We start from the raw sequence: 25,921 nt of genomic DNA on the forward strand, positions 1-25,921 counted from the left end.
TCAATAAAATCATATTGAATGATAAGTTAGCAAATGAAAATATCACAGCCTTTCATCTTTGGCCATTTATCTCAATAACGCTCATATAAAAATGGAAATCAAATAAATCACATACAGCTTCTATCGATTTTTAGACACAATTATTAATAATAACTAATTCATTTTTAGAAAAGTTTTAATTTCAATAACAGTAAAGAAAATTATATATAAACTATAAAAAAATTATATTTACCTTACTGCGGAGGCAATAAAAAAACAAATTCAAAAACTATAAACATCTAATAAACGAAAATTACCAGACGGGAAAAGGGAGGAGGAATCAAAGGTGAACTTTGGATGTAATTCGGGAGGAGGGGGGGGGAATAAAGAAATAAAGATCAATTGGTAGTGTTCCAAGCAGTGTCTAATCTAACTGTAGCTCTAGTTCCTCTAAATTCAAAAGGAGAGAGGATGCCTTGGTCTCCACTTAAATCTTCTATTTGTGTACGCTGAGGATTATCACGGGCTGCTGGCAGAACAACTCCAATCTTCTTTTTCTAGCTCATTGACTCGTATTTCTATCTTTTCTTCGAGTTTTTGTTGCTTTTTTTTCATGATCATTAAACTCTCAAATTGAATAAGTACAAAACTTATATTAGAGACGAAAATGTAATATTTAAAAATAACTTCAGGAAGTGCTGCAACACTAATGGATGAATCTCCACAAGTCAAAGCAAAATCGTAAAAGCAAATTGTAACAAATGTTTAGAAATTTTCATTACAATATTCATTATAACATTTTTTTAAAAAATAAAGAAAATTTCATAAAATTCATTATATAATTTCTTTAAAAAATTGTTTTCAATAGTGTATTATTTTACGACTTTGTTTTGATAAATCAAATATTTTCTATTTTTAGTACACTAATAAAAGTATGATTTTAAAAATTTTCTTTTAATATCCTCAATTTTTTTTAATCTTATAACAGCTGTAACGATTTGGATCAAAATTTTTATATAAATAAGGTTTTGCTTTTTAAGTTTATCTATATAAATGTCTTTCCAGAAAACATGCGATTTTAGACAAAAAAAAATTTTACAATTAAATATTGACATGTGGCTATAAGTAAGTTGCTTACGCGTATTAAAGATAGAGTAGTGGTTAGGGCTTCCATGCAATTTTCTCATGTTCGATCCCGCATTTGAAATTCAATTCGATATTGCTTATGACTTTAAAACAGCTAGAAGATAGGATTTTCAGTACGATTTTACAAAAACCTGCAGAGAGATGCTCTGTCTCGCAGGTACCAAGTATTATAAATATGATGGACTATAAGAATACATTTTCTAAAATTTATTGCCAAATGGTCCCATTCACATATAATCAAAAGTTAATTATCAGATAATCGATGAATTTTAATTAAGTTCTGAAAATTTAATTAGAATTCTAGCATCAAGAACAAGCAACTAAACGAAAATTGAAACTCTAGTAGATAAATAAGTGAAGAAAAATCGATTTTGGATATCCATTTTTATGGATATGAACGTATTCACGCTAAATTTAAAGTGTGTAAAAATATATACACAGACTTTCAACACAATAAACACATACTTTCATTAAATATGTAGTGAAATCTCCTTCAGCAAACTTTATTTCTAGACTAACACGTTTTCACCCAAAAAATGAATGTGAAACTTATTCATTCATTTCTGAGTGCCAGGTAATTAATTGTTGGGCTACATTTTGCGACTTTATTCATAACACAAATTCTCAGCATGTACAAATTATGTACAAAGATTTACTGCATATTTTACATAAAAATAATTCAAGTTTTAATAGAAAATATAAAAGAATATACAATTTAGATTTATTACGTCAATATGGAAGAACATGTACATAAGTCAAATGTTATTGTTAGAAAAAAAAATTATTTTTTTTTCGCTTTTTCGCGATCTCACACAAGTTTAAAACTAAAGATATACAGGTCAAGTACTTAAAAAATATCTAACATATTTAACTATCTTTGAACCTTGTAATTAATGCATAGTTCTATTTCCATACAGTAAATATAAATAATTATATCAGAAGCATAGTGAAGTCAAGGAATTCATACTTTGAACTATAATTAAAATATTTATTATTATTATTATTATTATTATTATATACAGCGCAATCTTCTGTGTAATTCTGTACAGTAAAAACAGTGGGACTGGTCTCTCTAAAACTTTCTCGCGTACTCTCTAAATAAAGGTGTTTATACCTGAAAACGCCTAGTATGTCACTGGCTAGGGTTTGACGGTTTTAAAAAACCGGTTTTTTAAGTAAATTTGTCACATTCGAAAACCGGTTTATAAACCGGTTTTCTGGAACGCTTGGATATTCCAATTTTTCAAAAAAAAAAAAAAAAAATGGTTGGAACTGATTTGTTTAGCAGCTGGAGGCTTAAAGCGATGAGATGCAAATTTATTATCAATTGTAGGTATATTTGAATTTCTGTTAAATGAACTAAAAAAATTGAACACTGAAATAAGTTTCAAATTATTATATGCTTTAGAAGAACGAATTCAAGAAAGTAGAATTAGCAGCTCTTTTGCTGTATTTGCAAAATCCATAAAACATTTCTAGTTCAGCGAAGAAATCTAGTGTACTTTCTTTAGCTTCAAAAACTGAAATTATTAAGTTATCTGGAAAGATATTCACTAGATTATTTCCAAATTCTTATGTGGAAACCGATTCTGATGAAGAGCAAATCTTAGAAACTATTCGTCAGAGTAATGCTTTTTTAAAAGAAGCCATGGAAAAATCAATTCATGAGTTTCTTGAAGACCCTGAAGAAAAACTTGCAAATCCAAAGACACTGAAAGCTGAATTTTCATTATTTGAGGCAACGAATAAAAGAACAAAAATCTTAAATTTGTTATTTGATGTCATGAAAACTATAAAACCGAGCTCAGTAGTTAATGAACAAGTATTTTCAATTTCAGGCAATATTGTGTCCAAAATTAGACTTAGCTTTAAAATTTAGTCACCGTCAGTCGACATTTTATGTTTTTTTAAAATCCTATTTTCTTAGGAGAAATTAAAATGAGTGAAAACAATATAAATATTATTAAAAATTTTGTTTAAGTTTTCGTTGTTTTGTGTAAATAATATGTATATGTAATCTTTAATTTCATTGAATTTGATATTGATTTCGTTTTTTGTTATTTTATATAACTTAGAGAAAATATTTTTCCATATTCTATTTTTTTTTTTTTGACAAAAATTCGAAAACCGGTTTTTTTTGGAAATTATGGAATTCGAAAACAGGTTTTTCAAAAAGTCGGTTTTTGTATAAACCCTAGCACTGGCATGCAGTATTTACAAAACATTAACATATGGCTTGATTTTAGCATTTTTATTGAATCTATCCCGTAATCAGTAGCGTCCTAGCAAATGGTTAATAACACCCGAAAACTGATTCACATTTTATATACGTTTTTCCCAATCAACTGAGGCAAAAAGAGTTTTTAAAAGCTACATTTGTATTCCTAAAATCCTATATCAAAATTAATACATTTAACTCATAGCGTTTTTGAATTATAGCGTTTATATATTTCTGAAAGTATAGACAGACAGATTGGTAACTCCTCATTGGATCTGACTCAAAATTTGAAATGCGTCTGCACTATAGATGTCAAACCTGTGTACCGAATTTTATCCATCAAGGTCTCTTCATTTTGTAGTAATCATGTTAGATTAGATTCGATTAGCTGGATAGACATACTTCCTCTAAACGGAATTTCCTCAAAATTTGATAGAAATCTGCAAATTTGGTATAAAGACTGTATACCAAATGTCATCCATTTAGTTAAAAGTGTTCTTTTAGTTATGTCACAAACAGACAGACAGACAGACATTTTGCCAAAATGTACTTTTCGAGTTCGAGGAGGTCTAAAACGCGGAAACTCGTCAAAATCTCGAGTTCGGATTTCTTGACGACTTTCCCTATACAACGTATCTGAGAAAGTAAAAAATGTTATTAAAATACGAGCTTCCACTAATTATACACTAATTATGTTCCCAAATTTGATATCAGTGAGATTACAGCGAAATGCTGTATTGCATCTTATTCCTTAAATTTTGAATCTATTTCTTTATTATATAATGTGAAATCATTTTAAACTTGGTTGCAATATATTGATCACTAAAACAATAAATGCAAATTTACGACTTTTGATGAATTTCACAGCAGAATATTAGATTTTTCAATTAAGCCTTTCACAACTATTTTTAGAAAATATCTAATAATCAAATTTTAATATAAATTAAAATTTATTGAATGATGAGGAGCAAATATTGTATGCATTTTGAGGTCCAATGATCTAATTTTGAATAAGTAAAAGAAAAAAAAAGTGCACATTCAAAAATTAGATTTTTTTAATTACAGCCCCCTAAAACATAGATCACTTTGATATTTTACAAGCAGGAGTGATTTTTTCATACGCTATAAAAAAGTCATTGCCCCCTATCACCACAATATAAAAACTATGGTTATTGGACAAGGCAGTAAAAGCTACAACTGCTAAGATTTTTTTACTTTCAGAACCCCAAACATGAGACATTTGTGCTTCGTAATTATAATATAAAAAAACCGAATAGGCACTTTGTGCCCTTTTGTTTATCACCCGATTGCAAATAAAATTTGACCTAAAATTAGTTTTAGTAACACGATCACATACCATAATTCATACATTTAAATAATTGCGTTTGAGTTATCGCATTTATATGGTTGCGAAATTATAGACCGACAGACGGTCTACCCTTTAATGGATTTAGTTCAATATCTAAGGTGGATCCATATTTCAGATTCTAAAAGTGTAATACATTTTATCTACTTTTATCGAATTCACTTGCATTCGGAAGATAGAGTTCTTGCGAATCAACTTAGTTTAAAATTCGATAGAAATTTACAAATTTGGTATAAAAGCTACAAGCCAAATTTCATCCGTAAAGCTCAAAGCATTTTTTGAATTTTCGTATTCATAGGGAGGTATAATCCAAAAATATTTTTCAAATTCAGGAAGACCCGAAACATCGCGATTTGTCAGAAATTCAAATTCGAATATTTTTGCCATTGCAATTGTTTCACTATATATTCATCGTATACGAGAAAATAAAAATAAAAAAATAAATAAAAACTTCCGATGAAATGCAAATCCATATATATATGACTCTCAATAACAAACAAGAATCATCCGAGTAAGAAAAATCGAATTCTTCGTTAAAACAAATTTCGTCGACAGACCAAACAAATGTTGACTTTGTAGAAGAAAATATTTTCAGGCGCAAAATATGTAGGTTTGAAAGAACCAAAGATAGTGTTTGCCTTATGATTTTCTCCTACGCTAACATAACATCGAGCGTTTCATGCATCATAACCACAGAGAAGGAAACAATATTCATTTTAGAAGTCTTCTTTTTCATCGATTGGATCCAGAATTTGATAAAGATCACAATTACAGCGATAAAATCACGCATCCCATTTCATGTATTTAAGCTGTTCGATTTTTTAAAATCACATTTGCAAATGAACAGACAGACTGACAGACGAGAAACTGGTGGACTAGGATCAAACTCTATAACAGATCTTCAGATTGAATCTGATAAAATCATATGAATTTTATCTATATAGCTCACTGCTACTTTGAATAAATGTGTTTTTATTCAATAGGACATACTTCATCTAAAATTTGACGGAAATTTTGTTGTAAGAACTGCATACCAATTGTCATGTGTCTATTTGTTGTGCTTTTAAGCTTTCGCTCTTCTCTTGATATTTAGGCAGATCTGCAGATCGTGGGGTTTTTTTTCACATTTCGTCATGTCTGTAAACCAGACATTTATTAAAATCTGACGATTATACAATATTTTCTCTTTGTACATTTCTCATGTATAAAAAATAACAAGAGAAAGAGACCACCACCGAACTTATCGCATATTCTATAATAAATGTACTTCTGTGTTATTAGCTGTATGCCACGGGCGAATAATAGTTACGAAAGAGCGTATTAGAATGCAATTTTAAGCGATTAATCGATGGGAGGCTGTTAATTCATTTCTACCAGAAAACTGAATGTGTATACACAACGCTTTTTTTCTACCGATCAAAATCAAAATTTGAGATTGACTTCGAGCCATAATTACAAAATCACATAACAAATTTCACAAATATAAGTGATGGCGTTTTTGGGCTATCGCATTTGCATGCTTGTGAAAGTACAGACCGAAAGGCAGTCAATAATGAAGAATTTGGCTTCAATTTTGATAAATATTTGTATCTTAAATGCTAAATCTGAGTACCTAGTTTTGTTCATTTGGCTCCCTTTGTTTCGTAGTTATGTTAACTTATATTCGGACAGTCAGAGAGGTTGATAGTCAGAGATCTGAATAGATATCGATCAACATTTGACAGAAATCTACAAATGTGAAGTAGAAACCATACACTAAATTTCATTCATCTAGTTCAAAACCTTTTTGAGTTACCGTGATCCTAGACATATTAAAAACAACTTTTTTCAGATCCAAGAAAGTATAAAACATGGACATTCATCAAAATAGCGAAATTGAATCGAATTTTTTGAGGATTACAATACTTTTTCTTTGTAAATTTTTTATACGAGATAGTAAAAAAAGAAAAAGTATTGCTTAGCAATGAACAAAGAAGAATTCTTTTTTCTCTAGAAATTCTGCAGAATCTGACATATTATCGGCTTTTGTGCAACATATAATTCATATTATCCAAAATCTACAGTCAGAAACATTTGTTTAAAATGCTTTCAAAAGCAAAACTATTTCTAAGTCACTATACATATTTTAGTTTCCACGTTAATAGAAAACTTTCATAATTGTATTCATCTATTTTAGAAGTAGCTGCTTTAACATTTATCAAAAATCTAACAAGCTCGGAATATTTTACCAGTTTAAGAATTGTATTGAACAATGAATGTGCCATACAGTAAAAAAATAGCAATGGATGCGGATTCTCAATAAGAAATCAAAACGGGTAGCCTTTAAGAAACACTAACATTTTCAAGAAAGAAATTTTAAATAAAAAAAAAAATCGTTTTAAGAAACATCACCATTTTAAATCGATTTAATTTTTCCTTCTTTAAAGTTCCATTCTGGCTGGGAAAAATCCTTCCTAATTATTTTTAGATTTAGAGATAAATTCAAGATGTGTTGGATCATGAATCAATCTAATAACATAAAATAAAAATTAAAGAAATACTTTATATAAAAAACGAATTATTTTTTCTTCTTAATTCAACACTAGTTATTAATCAATGAACTACAGTATTGGCCATCCAACAAGAAAAAGGTTCCACTATTTTTTTGTGCTATTTTAGGTCATTAAAGGATGTGGAAAATCAACTAGAAATTGCATTAATCACATTAAAATAAGCAGAATTATTTTGAATTCATAAACAAATGCTTAACACTCACACCCACTGTTTAAAAATTACGTTTATATATTTTTAAAAACATTTAAGATGTATAGATAATATAAATAATTTTAAACTAAAGCAGTCTAGTTTCTGTTAGGCGATAATCATTACAAGAAATAGAAAATCAACATTTTGGTTCGGTTAAATCAAAAGTTTTAAATAAGAAAAAAAATTAGTTTTGGTAATATAAATTAAGACCATCTGTAAATAATGCGCGATTTCATTAGATTATAATGTGAAGAACGAGTTGTAAATGAAAGCAATTAACTGAAATTCTTAAAAATTATCTAAGACAATTTCACTACGGCGGACAGTTTTCGCTAATTTAGTAAGTAATCTATCAAGAAGTAATCAGATTTCCAAACTTTAGAAAACCAGTACTGCAGCTATTTGTAAAAGTATACCATAAATTCGAAAAAATATTTATTGTAATCTATATCATATATTCAGCAAAGGAGAACAATAAAAATCGGCACTTCGCCTGGAAAAGAGTATGTATTTTCTCATAAAAAGAAGTAAGAATTTCGTTCCATTCAGAAAAATTTCCAGGATTAATCCAAGCTAGAAATATTACAACGTACAACCAAATTGAAAATCATACCGACCAGATTTTACTATTAAAACACACAATTTTTGTAGCTCCAATCTATCAAAAGAAAAAAAAATCCTATTTTAGAATTATGCTTCGAGTTTCTAATACTTCATCTGTAGGGAATTAAGATTCGAACCAAACATTATACTGCTTTTTTTAATTTGATAGAATATAGATTTCAATCAGAAAGCATTTATAATATTGTATGTAATATTTGAATATGTGATTACAAAAATAGAGTTAAAGTAATGCGGCTTTTGACTTCGGCTTTTTAACTTCTGATAAAGATACGAGTATTTTTGTCAGCCTACTGCGTAAACGATAATGCTAAAAATGTCAAATAGAAGAACTTGCAAAATTAGTTACATAATGTTTTCTCCTAAACTTGGGAAATGTAATTACTTTCTATTTAAAATTGGTGATAACGAAATCTTTCATTTTACACAACCCTTATCTCGTATCTATCAAACCACGTAAGCATGTTCTGAAATAACATCAAACATAATGCCGAGACACGCTGTCTTAGTGAATTTCGAAGATATTGATCCCCTTTCTCACCAGAGATAACGATTTTGTAAAGAAATTGTACATACCTGAGCCTTCCGGATGCAGGAGAAGGTGTCTAAAAATCCTGAAGAGCCGTGGGTTTTGACACCGACTCTGAAGATCTGTGGTCTCACGTACTCCTTGTGGTATCAAATACACTATGTTAGTTGCTACAAAACGATGAGTCTTTTGATCCAACAGGGAAAACGTTGGTTGCCAGATGGTTGGCGACGACGGCTTCCGAAACATCGCCAAACCCCTTGCCAAGCTGTGGTGTTTGAAGAATGGAATACTCTGTCGATACAGCAGCGAGCCATTAAAGCTTTGAATAGCCCAACGCATCCTGAATACAAATAAGTCAATGGAAGACTACGTTAGTAATAAATAGACTCTTCAGAGATTTAAAGTTGTGGGCGAAATATTGGTCGTTAGTTTTGACATTCCAGTTTTCAACAAGATCATATAAATTCTATTTTATTTTTTTTATTCGTTATTTAATGAAAATCATTCAAAGCATGAAGTTGAATATAGTATATTAATTTTTGAACGTTGCAATATGATTATTGGTAAACTGAAACATTTGTACTGTTCTAATTTCAGAAAGTAGATCGACGAATCATTTACAATACCAAAATAAGCATTTCTTTAGTATGTGCAGAAAATGATGACAGGGTTTTTTTTTTTTTTTTTTTTTTTTTTTTTTTTACTTCTATAACACTAACAACAGATAAAAATTAACACTAATGGAAAAAATGATACATGAATATCAAAAACAATTCGTAATAATGCCAAAAATAACTAAAAATGTTTTGAATAAATCTTTATTTTCATCATATTTTTAAGTACTTTAAAAAACATTTTATCAAAGTAAACTGATATCACTAGGGTTCATATATTTTAAATATATTGCTTATTGTACTTGCTTACTTAAAAAAAAAATGGATATTGTTTCTAATGATAAAGCGTTTTCAAATGAAAAAAAAAAACAATTAATGAAATACTAGCTGTCCTCTTCCTTATTTCTTTACATATAATATAGATATACGCATTGAATCGAGTTTTTATTTCAATCGAGTATTTATGCCTGCAATTAAATAATTAACTCTAGATTTAAATTAAATTTTAAAAGCAACTTACGAAATGTTTGAAATAGATTGTCATTAAAGATTTAGGAAATTATTACATATAAATAATTAAATTTGAGAATTAACCAAGGAAATTACATAAAAAAGTATGTTTATATTAACAAGAATTCAAAATAAGTATTAAAAATATTACTTATAGATTAAATGAAAAATTAATTACTTAACTTTTGAAAATGATTTTAAATACAAAATTAAGTATTTAAATCATTATTGTTAATAATGGAAAAAAATAAATTCAATGCGAAACAATGAATTACTTATGAACGTGAAAATAAACTGAATTAGATTTTATTTTCCTTAAATATAATTTTATATTAGTTCTCAAATTCTTTAACAATTGTATATTTGGTAATTACAAAAATTTCATTTATTATACATAAATTCTCTTTTCTATTTAACTGATATCGTTAGCAGTTATAAGTGATGCTACACTTATAACTGCTCTATCTAGCTGAGAGATGTTTTGTCTATGATCAAAACTCCAAACGAGAGAGGAGCAGTTGTTCGAGCTGCCAATCTGCTCCTCTCGCCAGCTTGCTATAAAATCAATTCTTATTTTATGTTCATAAAAAAATATTTCAGATTTCATTTTAATTAAACTTGAATTATTTTGTTTTTTCAACGTATTTTAATTGCTTAATGATTTAAAATTCAAATAAAATAAGATAATATAAACCATTTAGTGTTACTTGATACTAAATTTCATTAATTGTTTAGAATAAAATTAGATTCGTCGGTACTTTTGTCAATTGATTATAATAAACTTCAAAGTTTTCTCCTTTTGAGTTTCTCATATGCAAGTGGCGCCTCATAGAGATGAAAAGCGAGTTTGAATTTTAGAATTCTAAAGGAATATAACAATCTAATGTATATCTACAGCGCATACCAGATTATTATTCATTAAGACATGTTTCTTGATTTTCACTTGTCCAGTCAGATCAGAAGTTTGGTTACGAATCTGCAACCCTGTTCTTTTGTAGCGACATGAATCTAATTGAATAGTATATTTGCTAACTTTCTTTATACAAATTCATATTCTAATTTTTTAGTCATTTCAAGAGTCATTTACCTATCATCGGAGCATATTTTTAAATTTTTATTTTTTTTAATCCTAATAAAAAGAGTTTCGTTTTAAAATATTTAATTCTATGCTCTGATTCCGATATTTTATTATATTTGCCTTTGCAGATTCAATCAGGTTGAATGATTTTAAATTTATTTAAAAATTTAAAATAAGTAACATTCTCCCGAAATGTTAGAAGCTTGTTGAAGATGATTTTTATATTGTAAATATCCGCAACTGGTGACCAACTGATTTGCCGGGAGTATTAGTTTCAACCAAATATGTTTTATGCATAAATCGTTGTTCATAATTCCTTCAAAAATATTTTTAAATATCAAACTGTGATAAACACGAGAGCTATATAATTTTAAAAGCCTTAAACCTGTTCAATTTATTGTGAAAATGAACCTTTTAATGAAGTGAAAACCCGAGATATTACAATACCATTAAAGATATAACTATTCACGTAATCTCCTAACTGCGCGTCTAAATTAATTTTTTTCCTAAAGTACACTAAATAGATAATAAACGGGGCTTTTCTTCCTTATCTTTCAGTAATGGAAGAAAATCGTGTAATTATATACTTGATGAAAGGATGGAAACTTTTTGAATTTCATTACAACAAAGAAGTGTATTATTAAAATTTAAGCAAAACAAATATTTTCAAAAAATCGCCAAAATTCAGAAAAAATTGCTTGATAAATAAATTGGTAACTCCAAAAAGGACATTTAAGAAATTTTGTTTTTAATTTTAAATTAGTGTAAAAAATCGTATCTTGGATAAAAAATAATTTTGAAAGTTTTTTCGGAAGCCTCGTGTTAATTTTTAATTAAAATTTTAAAAAGAACGTTTCGAAGTGCATAAAAGTATATTTCCACCGAATTTGGTTGCTCTGTATCCGGAAATCTGCCCCGTAGATCGCCAATACATACATAAGCGTTATTCTTTATTATTAATATATATTAAAAGTGAATTCAAAGATTTATAAATATGTTACACTATATTAAATATGAATTATATTTCGACCTAGATATTCAATTCGATATTACAATTCACTTTTAAAACAAAGTAATAAAAATATAAAACTTGATAGTTATGAATGTTGATTTCAATAATAGAATTTTTGATAGTTATATTGATGAGAAGCTTAAAAATCATGAAAATAAAAGATAAGAGGGAATATTCCTTGAAAATTTACGGACCAAAAATGATCGTTGCCGCTAAAATAATGTCAACAGTCGTTATGGTAAATGTTAAATTTTGTGCCGGCGTCCTGGCATAGGGGTAGCGCGTCTTCCCCGTGATCTGGGCGTCCCGGGTTCGAGTCCCGGTTTGGGCATGGTTGTTCTTCTATTGTTCTATCTGTGAGATGTGTGAATGTGCCCTCCTGTAAAAAGGGGTTGTGCAAGCGAATGAGTGATGCGTGAGTGGCAAAGTCGTACTCTTGGCCCTAGTTGGCGCTGCTATAAAAAATAAGAGACGTTCCCCCTCAGGCTTAAATCGCTGTCTTCGTAACAGTGGGCTTGTCAGTGGCAAGTGCCATAAGAAACAAACAAACAATAAATTTTGTAATGAAATGAAATGAGGAGGACAAAAAAATTCGTCTGAAAGCGAAATCCCCTAAACAAGTACAAGAAGACCAAGAATTGTGACATATAAAAGATCTAAAATATCTTACAAAGGGTCTTATAAAAGTCTAAGTCCTTGATTAAAATAAATATAATTTCAAAGGAAATATTGAATTAAAAATAGATTCTGACAAATTAATACAACTACAGTGCAGCAGATAAGGCATATACTCTGGCTGCATTATCGGAAAAATTTAAATCAAATACGTATTTCATTAATGTTGTATACTTAATGAGATATATATGCACTAAGTTTAATGCACTTAATCCAATAAAAAAAACACAGACACAAATATGAATAACAAAAAAAGTATATATATATGAGTTCTTTTTATCCATAAAAACAAGTTAGCTTCGAAAAGGGACTGTATATTTTTTCTGCGAAATATTGTCTCCCTTGGAGTTTTTGGATCGACTTGCTCATTTTCTAAAAATAAATCTTTTTATATAGAAAACCTATCTTGTTTACTCAATTTATTTTCTATAAGACAAAATTTTAATCCTATATTCTAATTATTTCTGCCGTAATTCATTTTTTTAAAAAAAAATTGATTTGATTATGCGGAATTTAATTTTTTCGAGGCTCTAAGAATTCTATAATTTTTCGGAGATTAAAAGATACAGAGCAGAAAACTTGCCTGTTTCTGTCCACTTAATGTAAAAACTGTTTTGGCAGAAAGGGATGTGTATTTTCATTTTGACAGAAAGATTAATTGCGTAATTTATGGAATTTTGACTTTTATAGACAGAGTTTGTTCCAACAAACAACTTTCTTTTGTCTCCTGTATTAAAGTAGTATTTCTAATAATTCTAACGTAAGCTTTGAGTTTAAAATGATATTCGTTAATCTAAAGACATTGAAAAATCAAGTGTAATAAAACAATACCTAAATATAAAATTCAAGTTTAATAAATAAAATCGAAATATAAAATTCAAGCATAATAAAAAAATATCAAAATATAAAATAAAAGTACAATAAAAAAATATCAAAATATAAAATTCACGTATAAAAAAAATTTTAAAATATAAAATTTAAATATAATAAAAAATATCTAAATATAAAATTCAAGTATAATAAAAAATATCAAAATATAAAATTCAAGTTTAATAAAAAACAATCTAAAAATATAAAAGCATAAGCATAATGAAAAATTTCAAATTATTAAATTCAAGTGTAATAAAAAATATCTAAATATAACTGTACAGAATATTGACATACAATTTCTTAATCTATTTTAAATCCAAATTCTTTTCCTATTTTTTATTTCCTAATCCAAATCCCACCGTTTTATTTCCTTATTTCAAACACCCACTCCAAAATTGGGTGACTTATACAATTCTAAACATTCAAGAGCAGGCAGGAATTCAAATCTCTAATGCCTATGGCATTCCTTCCAAGTATACTTAAGACTCCCTTTCCTAAATCTCTACAAGAATCTCTCAGTAAAAGGCACCGAGGGGGAATTCTTTTTTACTTGTGTTCTGGTATAAAAGGGCGTATCGTTATTGTCATAAATTAAAAATGCAAAATAAAATTGAAAATAAAATTCATTAAAAAAATAATTCTAAATTAATAAATAAAGCACTCCGCCTATTGAGTAGCGTGGTATTCATCCTTTCTTACAATTTTTTAATTACTATCGTGAATCCATTGGGAAAAAAACAACGACGAACTTCTCCACAGTTTGAATAATAATAAAAGAAAAGAATAAATATTAATATCTTTTACTCTCTCTAAACAAAACTCGAAAAAATTCCTTTTAAATATGCGAGGTGAGGATTTTAATATCATTTGATTTAAAACATCTGTTCAAATTCATGAGTCCAGGACTTATTGTGTAATACCTTAGAATATCCAGGACTTAGGATAAATAAATGCAATAACTTCTGTTGGGTAAAAAGACCTTGAATACACTTAAGTAGTGCCTGTTAGAAGTGTAATTTCAGCTGCGTTAAATGGGGAATGTAGCTGGCTGGCATTATTGGAATATTTTCAAGGAAAAGATGCCTACAATTATTTGGGTGATGGAAACAGAGATATAATCCAAACTCCATTCCGATTGCTGCGAGCAATATGTTCCTGAAGCGGACTTTGGCTCACGAGTTTTTCTACACTTCAAGGACAACTTTTTGAGAAAAAAATATGCTAGTCCTCAAAGAAATATTCGTAAGAAGGAATGGCACCGCATATTAAAATTAAATAAAATACATCATATAGTTTAGAGTAGAAAGAAATGAAATGAAAAATTTATTAATTTCGAATAAATTTTAAAGAAATTTGAGAAATCAAAACGACAAAAGAATTTTTTTTTATGAAAAATGAAAATTAATTTAATATCACGGTGTCTTTTAGCACATTGACTGTCATTCGACTCGCCTCCGAATCCCACATACGGTCTAATGTGTGAACCGTCTATCTAATTAGATGCCCCCTTCTCTATACATGTAAAATAAATTAAATAACACGATGACTTTTTGCATACTGCCTGTCATTTAACTCTCCTACAAATCACATATAGGGTCTAATGTGTGAACCGTATCTAATTAGATGTCCCCTTCCCTATTGCATACAAAATAAATTAAATAACACGTTGTCTTTTAGCACATTGACTGTCATTCGACTCGCATCCGAATCCCACATACGGTCTAATGTGTGAATCGTCTATCTAATTAGATGCCCCCTTCTCTATACATGTAAAATAAATTAAATAACACGATGACTTTTTGCATACTGACTGTCATTTAACTCTCCTACAAATCACATAGAGGGTCTAATGTGTGAACCGTATCTAATTAGATGTCCCCTTCCCAATTGCATACAAAATAAATGAAATAACACGGTGACTTTTTGCATACTGACTGTCATTTAACTCTCCTACGAATCCCACATACGGTCTAACGTGTGAACCGTCTATCTAATTAGATGCCCCCTTCTCTATACATGTAAAATAAATTAAATAACACGGTGACTTTTTGCATACTGACTGTCATTTAACTCTCCTACGAATCACATATAGGGTCTAATGTGTGAACCGTCTATCTAATTAGATGCCCCCTTCTCTATACATGTAAAATAAATTAAATAACACGATGACGTTTTGCATACTGACTGTCATTTAACTCTCCTACAAATCACATATAGGGTCTAATGTGTGAGCCGTATCTAATTAGATGTCCCCTTCCCTATTGCATACAAAATAAATTAAATAACACGGTGTCTTTTAGCACATTGACTGTCATTCGACTCGCATCCGAATCCCACATACGGTCTAATGTGTGAATCGTCTATCTAATTAGATGCCCCCTTCTCTATACATGTAAAATAAATTAAATAACACGATGACTTTTTGCATACTGACTGTCATTTAACTCTCCTACAAATCACATAGAGGGTCTAATGTGTGAACCGTATCTAATTAGATGTCCCCTTCCCAATTGCATACAAAATAAATTAAATAACACGGTGACTTTTTGCATACTGACTGTCATTTAACTCTCCTACGAATCCCACATACGGTCTAACGTGTGAACCGTCTATCTAATTAGATGCCCCTTTCTCTATACATGTAAAATAAATTAAATAACACGGTGACTTTTTGCATACTGACTGTCATTTAACTCTCCTACGAATCACATATAGGGTCTAATGTGTGAACCGTATCTAATTAGATGTCCCCTTCCCTATTGCATACAAAATAAATTAAATAACACGATGACTTTTTGCATACTGACTGTCATTTAACTCTCCTACGAATCACATATAGGGTCTAATGTGTGAACCGTATCTAATTAGATGCCCCCTTCCCTATTGCCTACAAAATAAATTAAATAACACGGTGACTTTTAGCACATTGACAGCCATTCGACTCTCCTCCGAATCACAGATATTATCTAATGTGTGAATAGTCTCTAATGAGATACTTCTCTACCCTATTACATATAAGAAACAACAAAGAATATTAACTAAATGACAAAGCGGTTTTTATGACACTGACTGCTACGCGACTGGTGACAGTTAGACGGTTCACACATTAAGCAGTATGCATCATACTGCCTAATGTGTGAACTGTCTATCTAATTAGATGCTCTCTTCCCTTTTACATGTAAGAAACAAAAAATTAATTAAATAACACGATGATTTTAGCACACTGACTGCCATGCTACTCACCTACGAATCATTCATACTGTCTAATGTATGAACCGTTCTATCTAACCATAAGCCTCCTTCCCTATTACATATAATAGACAATAAAGAAAAAAAAAACACGGTGACTTTTAGCCCACTGACTGCCATGTTACTCACCTCCGAACCACACATACTATCTAATCTGTGATACTTCTATCTAATTAGATGCATCCTTCCCTATTACATATAAGAGACAACAAAGAAGTAGTCCTCTAATTGATGATCTGAATATTAAACGTAAATCGTGACAACGAACAGATTAAAATTTGTTTATTATATGCCGAATATAATAAACAAATTATGTATAAAATTTGCTTATTATATATATATATATATATATATATATATATATATATATATATATATATATATATATATATATATATATAATGCCAACAACCATCCTAAACCACTTTTTTATTCTAGTGCCGAAACAAGAAAAGTAAAGCAACGTAGGCCCCCTATCGAAATCCAGAAATTTATCAGAGCTGGCATTTGCTTGACATTGTAAAATCAAGAAAAATCGGTATAGTTATATAATGAGAATAAAAACTTCTACTCTCTAAAGAATATGGGGGGAGGGGTATATTCTAATATTCTTCATAAAATGATTTGGCAATTAGGATTTCTGCAAAATTAACCATAATGTTATTATGTTGTGATCAAAGCTTATAAGCCAGTTAACAACTACGCTGCACGAGCAATTGCTTTTGTATCATTTTATTGGATTGTGAACCACAAGGTCCCTGGTTTTATCCTCGTTCAATTCAATCCGCCACTATGTATATAGGATATATATCAAAAGGCAAATCAAATTATTTATATAATTTATCATCACATGACAGCTGTCGAAGAGAAATGTTACCTTTCTGGTTCCAAAAAATAGCATCAGAGTAAATTTCAGAAATAAAAATTCGATTTATTGTTGATAATCTATAAAAAAGACTTTTCTTCATCAAATATTTATGCAATTGTATGAATCGGATAATTATAATGCAGAAAATGTGATCATCATATTTAAATTGAGTTAAGATGCTGCAACTTTTTAAGAAATAACAAAAATGCAAATAGAATTATGAGACATTAAGAAACGTTGAAAAGAGAAGATATGGACATTCGTCGAGTTCAGGACATTATTGTCAATGTAAATGCTACCTAAACCCTAAACTTTCCTGCATTAAAGATTTATACATTTTGGAAAATAACAGATTTTAAAGATAAGAGATAGCACATTAATCAAGTTTTTAAAGATAAACTTCTTTAATATTATATGTATCTTATGTAAATAAAGATTTGATCACTCATTTTCTATTTTATCACGTAAAATCTTAAAAGTTAATTGGATTTAATTTTTTGCGTTGTTTGCAATTTCTATGTGGATATACAACAAAGTTTTGATATAAGATTTTATAAATATATATTTTTTAATTTGAACAATAATTAATTATTGTTCAATTGTTCAGGCAATAATTAATTAGAATAAAGAATGTTATTAGATTTATTAAGACAGTTAATGAGCGTATAAAATAAAGGCAATAAATGTCCTCAAAAATGAAAAAAAAAATTAAGATTTTTTATTTCTTTAATTATATTAAATAAATTACTGATATCTTCTATAAACTGGTTTCCATACAAATTTTTAATTAATGTAGAATAATCTTCCCTATAATTAGATTAATAGTCTTTATTGATTACTATGGCTGATAATCTTCTTGTTTCAAATTAGCTTAATTACAGAGACATTGCAGTGTAATATTAATCAGTCATTTATTGCTTACTTATTTAGTTTATTGCTAGAAGTGCAAGTTTTGTTTTGTTTTCACCAAGAAAATTTAAGAGCATAATCAGCACTCATAAATCATTTTGAAGATCAGAGGGGAAAAAAACTTATTTATCGATTTATGCTAGACAGTGGGGAGGGGGAGGAGCTTCGGGGAGGTCTCATTTTAATTTTTTTAAGGAATAAAATAAAGCTTTTTTTAAGACTACTTTTGTTATAAACTGATAATTTACAAAAGGTTTAAAAACTAATTATTGCTATGTCCAATGATATTTTTTGCGTCTTAAGGTTATCTCTTTTTTGAAAGAAATTTTTAATGTGAGATTACTTTGATAAAAAAAAGGAAAGTGTCAAAATTTTCTTTAATTAATAATTAAAACAAATTATTAAAAACCTTTCGTTTTTATATTTGTTTCGTTTTAGACTTGTTTAGATTTGTATCGGTACTTTTTCAAATGCACTGAAAATTCAAAAAAAAAAAAAAAAATTAACGACTTTTATACGCGGTAGAAAAAAGAAAAGAAATTTCATCTGTAATTTTATTTATGTTAATTGAATTTTCCAGGGCAATGACTAATTTTAATCATGTCTGCTAGTAACACTTATAAATAGAGTTCAGGATTCAGAAAATGGAGTAAAACACATACCCAATAGAATTCACATTTTGAGTTTCTATGAATAATTAGTCCCATTCTATGGAAGAAAAATTTTCTTAAAATACTTAATCTTGAAAAATAAGTTCTCTTATAATTTACATGAAAGGTTGTAGGAATACATGTAGGTTATATATATATACCTACCAGTGATATTATCATTCTAAAACATATGGCCTGATTTTTAATATTAAATATATGGATGTCAAAAAATACTAAAACCGTCAAGCGCTAACAGAAAAACTTAGTAAATTGGAATTTAATTCCTTCTTATTATTAGTCACCATGCAACTCCACCAGCTTAATATAGCGCTTTCAAGTGGCAAAATATAAGAAATGATGTTTCGAGCGATTACCTACTTTCGTTTAATGAGTAAAATAAAAATAAAAATTTTATTTATGATTAAGAGAATTATGTTAATTTAATCCTATCGTTAAAAGAAGGATTAGTAACTATAAATAAAATGGAACTTTATAAATAAAATAAAAGTTTTCAAAGCCATAAAGAAAGCCAAGAAACTTAATCACATTCGTGAGAAAATTAAATCAAAATCGATAAATGTCAAAAAATTCATCGGCAACTGTCAATCAATAAAAGAAAAAAAATGAACAGTGTTTAAAAAAATAAAGAAAACCTAAATTAAATACGTAACGATTATTTGGAACTCCTTGAAGAAAAAAGAAGAAATGAATAAAAAAAACATGATAAAGATTTTAGAAGCTCTAAGTGAAGAATTAAAGTTCAAAATGTTTATTCTCAAATTTTAAAACATTTAAAAAAATAGCCAAAAGTGAGATTTAATACAAGATTGAAATGAAATCAAAATCGAAATACCACTATTGTTAAAAATAAAAATAGGACATGGTTGCGATTTAAACATGCCTTACTTTTGAAATAAATAAAAGTAAAAGACTAGCATATCGAAACTGGTTATTAAGCTAACTTGTTTTATTAATCCTCATTAAAATTAATTCTGAGCATCTGTTTTTATGCATTACTGCCAGCTATTTGTTACAATATATTGTATATTTACATTTTATTATAATATAATAATTTCATATACGAATATAATTGAATAATATGAATATAATATAGTTATCTCTTTAATTATCATTACTCTGTTTCGGATTATTCCTTTTTAATCGGAAATTCATATAATTTTTAATATTATTTATATAATATAATTTTTTTTAAATGAGAATTGTACAGCTTAAGGCCAGCAGAAATTCACTGACACGATGATGGCTATACCTTTAGAATTGGAAATACTTGAGAACTTTAAAAAGTTTAAAGTTAAAATGCATTAATTCGACAAAAGCTATTTTAATAAATATAATATTGGGACTGTTTGGCAAAAATAACAGAAAATCCTGTGAACTATTGTTATAAAAGAAAGTATTTTTGCAACATTAGATCCTGCAATTTTTTATAGCCAACAGCAAAATGACAGGCAAGTTATTGAAAAAACCGTTTAATAATAAATTCTGTACGAAATATCATGACCAGGTAAAAGAAGAAAAGAAAAGCAAAAGAATTTGTCAGTTAATTCAAATGAAAACGAAAAAATAAAACAAAACTATACATCCTTTCATAAGATCAAGCATCTGTTATATAGAAGTTATAAATTTCTAAAGATAATTATTTCTAGGCGAATTGAATTTTTGTAAGATCATCATTTATTCTAAAAATATTTAAAATTAAATAATGCACCGCGTAATTCTATTTTTGTAAATTGTATATTCTAAAAGACTCTCCTATTTTGTTCTATTCAACTTTATTCAAAAAAGGTAAAGTAATATAAAAAAAAGAGGATAAAAAAGTCAAGAAACTGAAACTGTCATTGCAGTTGCAATTTCGCACTGTAAGCACAAAAATTTGCATAAATCCTTGGGAGCACGGTAAGCACAAAAATTTGCATAAATCCAGCTTTATCCCTAATCCATAAAAGAGATAAAGCTGGGAAAATGTCATTCTTATGAGAGATGGCTTCGCGCTTTGTTTGTCAAGTTGTTTTATGAAATCAAAGGAAATGCTGCAGCCTCACTTCGAGAGCTTAGTGGACTTGAGAATTTACTCAAAAGATCAATAGATACCCAACCATGCTCGACAATTGTGCTGTACCCCAGATGCAATAGCGCCAATGTCTTGATTCAATTACCTTTCTGGAAGATGGAGTGTATCCACACATTGGACTCTGTACAGCAGTTTCTTCGGCAACATTTTACTAATGATAGAGTAATTAATCATACCTTGCCAGCAACGTAACTACCATCTCGTTCTGCGATTTTTGGCTTTGGAGATACTTAAAAAATTTTGTTTATCGAGGACGTCTGGTAAACCCGGCAGAGTTGAAAGACATTATCAGTCTGCATGTGAGAAGCATCTCTATCGACCGCAGTGGAACAAGCTAGTTAGCATGTTTGATACGTTCGAATAAAATGTTTTACAAATGTGTATTTTGAGTATTTTTAGCCTATTTTTTGTTGTATAGCGCCATCTATCGGTGTTTCTAGAAGTATTTTTTTTCGTACAATCTGCCTCCCCATATCTTGAATAATATGTTCACAAATTTTGGAGGGTTTACACTTAGTAGATCGCTATATAGAGAATTCATAGTAGGGGTGTTTTAAATTTAATCACCTTGTAGTTTTATTTAAATGTTAATTCAGTTATTATTATATCCAGAGTTTTATTCAAAATGATTTATACATTTGCTTTATAAGAAGTGAAAGTACGCTATCAATCTTCGAAAAATATTATTTTTTAAAATATTTGATTATGATAATAGGGACTATAAACAAATTCATGGAGCTTCGAATCGAAATATTAATACAATTGGGGAAAAAATATTCTTATATTGACCAAAAATAAAATACATCATTGAATAACAAACCAAGTGACAAATGCACTGTAATTGTTTAATGTCTACAACTTACGCTTCAGTAAAATAAAATAATATTCATAGGATAACTAAATAGGTATCCTATTTATAAGTCATATCGTTGCAGGTAGACTTATTTTTCAGATTCCTTAAAAAAATACCACTGTTTGACTTAATGACCTTTGTCCAAATATACTTTGGAAAATGAGAATTTGTATAATTTTATTTAAGTAAAAATTAAGCAATATTTTGACACTTTTTTCTGATAACTACCTGAAATATATTTTTGCAACATTTTAAATTTTAAAAAAAGTTGCGTTTTAATCATACCAATTTAATTACTGTGCAAGTTTTTCATAAATAGTAACCATTTTTAAGATTTTTTTTTTTTTTTTTTTTTTTTGCAAAATTTTCATTGTTGCAATAGAATTCAAAATAGTTTCATTGTTTTGTCAAATATTTAATCTCGTGATTTTCTTCATAGTTGAAAGAAGAGGGAAGAACTTTTCCTATTTTGTAAACATTTCACTTTGGAAAAATAATCTCATCTCTGGACAGAATGCCAGTAATTAGTTTAACATGAATAATACATTGAACTTTAATGCCACGAAAAACAACGGAGATTTAGATCATTACTTAGAAAATTGAGTATTAATGGCACTATAATTTCGTGAGACACGATTCCACCAGCGAGGTTCTTATAGACAATAATCAGAACAAGTGTTTGACTATAATAGTAATAAGACTTTAATATATTTCACAATTAAATGCTTGAAAATATATGTATGAGTTTGTTATGTTGTGAAGATAATTTAATTAGATAAAGTTTAAACAGATTTTAAATGGTGTAAATATTTAAGATATTAAATTCGTAACAGGAAATATTTAAAATAAAAGAACACATATTATATTTTATATTTGTAATATTTAAGGAATACATTTAAGTATTTTTAATATTCCAAATACAAATGCATTTATTATTTTAATGATACAATTTATAATCTCGTTGAGATAAAACTAGACATGTTAGCAATAAATGTACAAATTTTATTGGATTCAACAGTGAACAAAGTAAAATATTAAAGACATTATTTAATAGAAGAGTGGTAAGAGAAAACTCTATGAAAGAGACTATTTACTCTCTCTTAAAAAGACTATTTAATAGAGAGTAAAATAGAAAGTATTTAATAGAAGAGTTATGAGAGAAAAATTCTATTAAAGAGACTATTTACTCTCTCTTAAAGGCACTATTTGATAGAGAGTAAAATAAAAACTATTTAGTAAAAGACTATTTTAGAGTGACTTTTACAATATGATATTTTAATCCTTTTGCTACAATTCAATTTGAAGGACTCTGGAATGTTGAGGTTAAATTATTTAGGTATCATCTTAAAGATTACATATGGGAATACTAATTTTACACATGGGAAATTTGCGCTAGACATATGAAATTTGGTATATGATCTTTTTTTAAATTTGTCAAATTTTGATCGAAATCCATTGAGAGAAAACTTGTCTGTCTATCTCCCTAATGTAAATGAACATGCTAACCTGAAAATTTAGATTTTTGTTGGATAAAATTTGGAGAATAGTTTAAATATCTAAAGAGGTGATCTGAATCAAATTTTGAACCCAATCCGTTAATGTATATTCTATTTCGTCAGCCTGTACATTCGCATTCATGTAAACGCGAAAATTCAAAAATGCAATAACTTCGATAAATGAAATTTGATGTTATTAAAATTGTAGCCTTGCGTCAAATTTTCATTTCAATCAGCAGATAATGTGTGCTCAGTTTTTTTTTACTGTAATAACAAGCACAAAACGTTCATGTGGGTGACTCTGCAAATAAAAATCTGAGCACTCATACCAATCACGATCTTGGTGAAATTCCCAATCTTCATACTGGGAGAATGTGGATAACTCCTTAATTAAAAGTATAATCTAGTTTTAATTTGAATAATACCTTAATATTGATAATGCCTTTATTAATTAATTTGGATAATACCTTAGAATGTAAGAACGTTTCGGAAAGACCGTTCCCAATAATTTCGTCTCCTCCATTTTGCTTCTTCTACATCAACTAAGTCAGTTAAATATATTCTACATTTTATAAACAGCCACAAATCCAAGTTATAATATCTACGCTCATTCCTGAGATGCTGTGGTGTGTTAAAATTTGAGGTACTACTTTGATCCAGATATCTTATCTGATTGGTGAAATGTTGGCGACAGGCTCGGTAAGCATTGGGGACTACAAGAATCAATATTTGCTTATGAGATATGGGGAAAGGATCAGACTGATCTGTAGAGCACGGATATAGGCCGTTTAGAATAGCATCGGATCACTAACGTGGGAAAAGAGATCCTCATCAGCACCTGAGTCTCCTTTCATCTACGGAATTTATTTGCTCGTTGTTTGTTTGTTCCGCAATCTTTAATACTATTTTTGTAGGAAATTTTTTTATTAATTCGAAACGGAGCAATGTTATTATGTTTGAAAAAATTTGTAAAAGGAAAATCTTTGAATGATTTTTTTTTAAATATTCATTTTAAAATAATTCCGGTATCTTTAAGCAAATATTCAAGAATGATTAAACATCGAAGAATTGAATATGTTTATTTTCTGGATTATGAATAATGGTTTTTAATTTGGCTTTCATCTACGACTGATTCAAATTTAAGAATAAATCGTGATGATAAAAATTTGGTATAAAAAGGTTGAAAATGCATGTTTTTTTTAATAACATGAAAAGAAGAAAATCATTAGATGTAATAAATTATGCCCATAAAAATCAAAACATTTATTTATTGCACATTTAACCTTTTAGTGAAATGAAAATAAATAGCTCGATCAAAAACATGTTTTCTGACCAAATTGTTTTTGATCATGCCATCTTTCTAACAGGCAAATTTTCCTTTTTCAATTTCAAAAAATTCATTATTCTCAGAAGCAACTCTGAATTTCCATATCACTTAAAGCAAATTTGAGATGCTGTTTGAAAAATCACTTCTGAAAAATGGGGATTCATTTCAGATATTTAATAATATGATGATATTTTTGAAGAGTATATTAAATTATTTATGATAGAAATTTATATTAATTTCACAAAATGTCATCAATAACCTTCTTTTATAAAATTAAATAATCTTCAAAGAAATGCAAAACAAAATATTATTAAAATAAACTAAATATACTGAAAAGAGAGCTGCTATTTTCCAATATATATCTATGACTAATCATTGAAACTGCTTAGTATGTCAAATACCTTGCAGCTTAAATAAAAAAAAAAAAAACACAATCCTATATAAAGAATTGGATGACGAATATATGTACAGTCACAGAAAAAGGAACCATTCAGCTTTATTCTGGCATCCTTAATCCTACAATCATAAAAAAAGATATCGTTCAAAAGAAATTAACATATTCTCATAGATTTTAAATTAAAAATTTCATAAGGAGGCTTCTATATATTGAAATAAGAACAAGCTTTGGAATTTCTTATGACAACGCCTATTTTTCTCATCAAATTTTTAAACTACATCATTCATTTGTCTAGGTCTATTCCATTTGAAATTACGAGCTAACAAAATTTTAACCTTCTAATGCTGAAATAAAATTTTGAGCTTTTATTTATATCTTAAAAAATAACACAGTTATTGACCTCAATCCTCTTTATATGAACATATAAGGTTTTCTACACATTTTGCATACATATTTATCAATAAAAAATAGTTCTTATATGCGAGAAAGTTTTTTAAGTTAGAATTTAAATTTAATTTAATGGCAACGTACCTATTTGAATATAAATTGGAACACAAGGTCATTTTATGGAGGCATGCAAAGTTTCAGCTCTCTTCTACAAGTAGTTTTTCTGTTAAAATAAGTTTTCTTTTTTTTTAATCTAAAGCGATGTGCTTAGGGGTGCATTCAAGCATTGCAAAATAATTTATGTGTCCAAAAGACCGAAACTGCTTC

General features: G+C 28.4%; 1 protein-coding gene across 1 annotated transcript in view; it reads right to left on the reverse strand.

The window, feature by feature from the left end:
* LOC129981085 (neurexin-1b-like) overlaps positions 1-8,765 on the reverse strand; it is a 321,421-nt gene extending 312,656 nt beyond the window's left edge. The window contains exon 1 of the mRNA XM_056091735.1: positions 8,652-8,765. The gene's annotated coding sequence lies outside the window, so the exon portion shown is untranslated. The remainder of the gene's footprint in view (positions 1-8,651) is intronic.
* Between the last annotated feature and the right edge of the window lie 17,156 nt (positions 8,766-25,921).

This window comes from Argiope bruennichi, chromosome 8, assembly GCF_947563725.1.
Source record: "Argiope bruennichi chromosome 8, qqArgBrue1.1, whole genome shotgun sequence".
Lineage (NCBI taxonomy): Eukaryota > Metazoa > Arthropoda > Arachnida > Araneae > Araneidae > Argiope > Argiope bruennichi.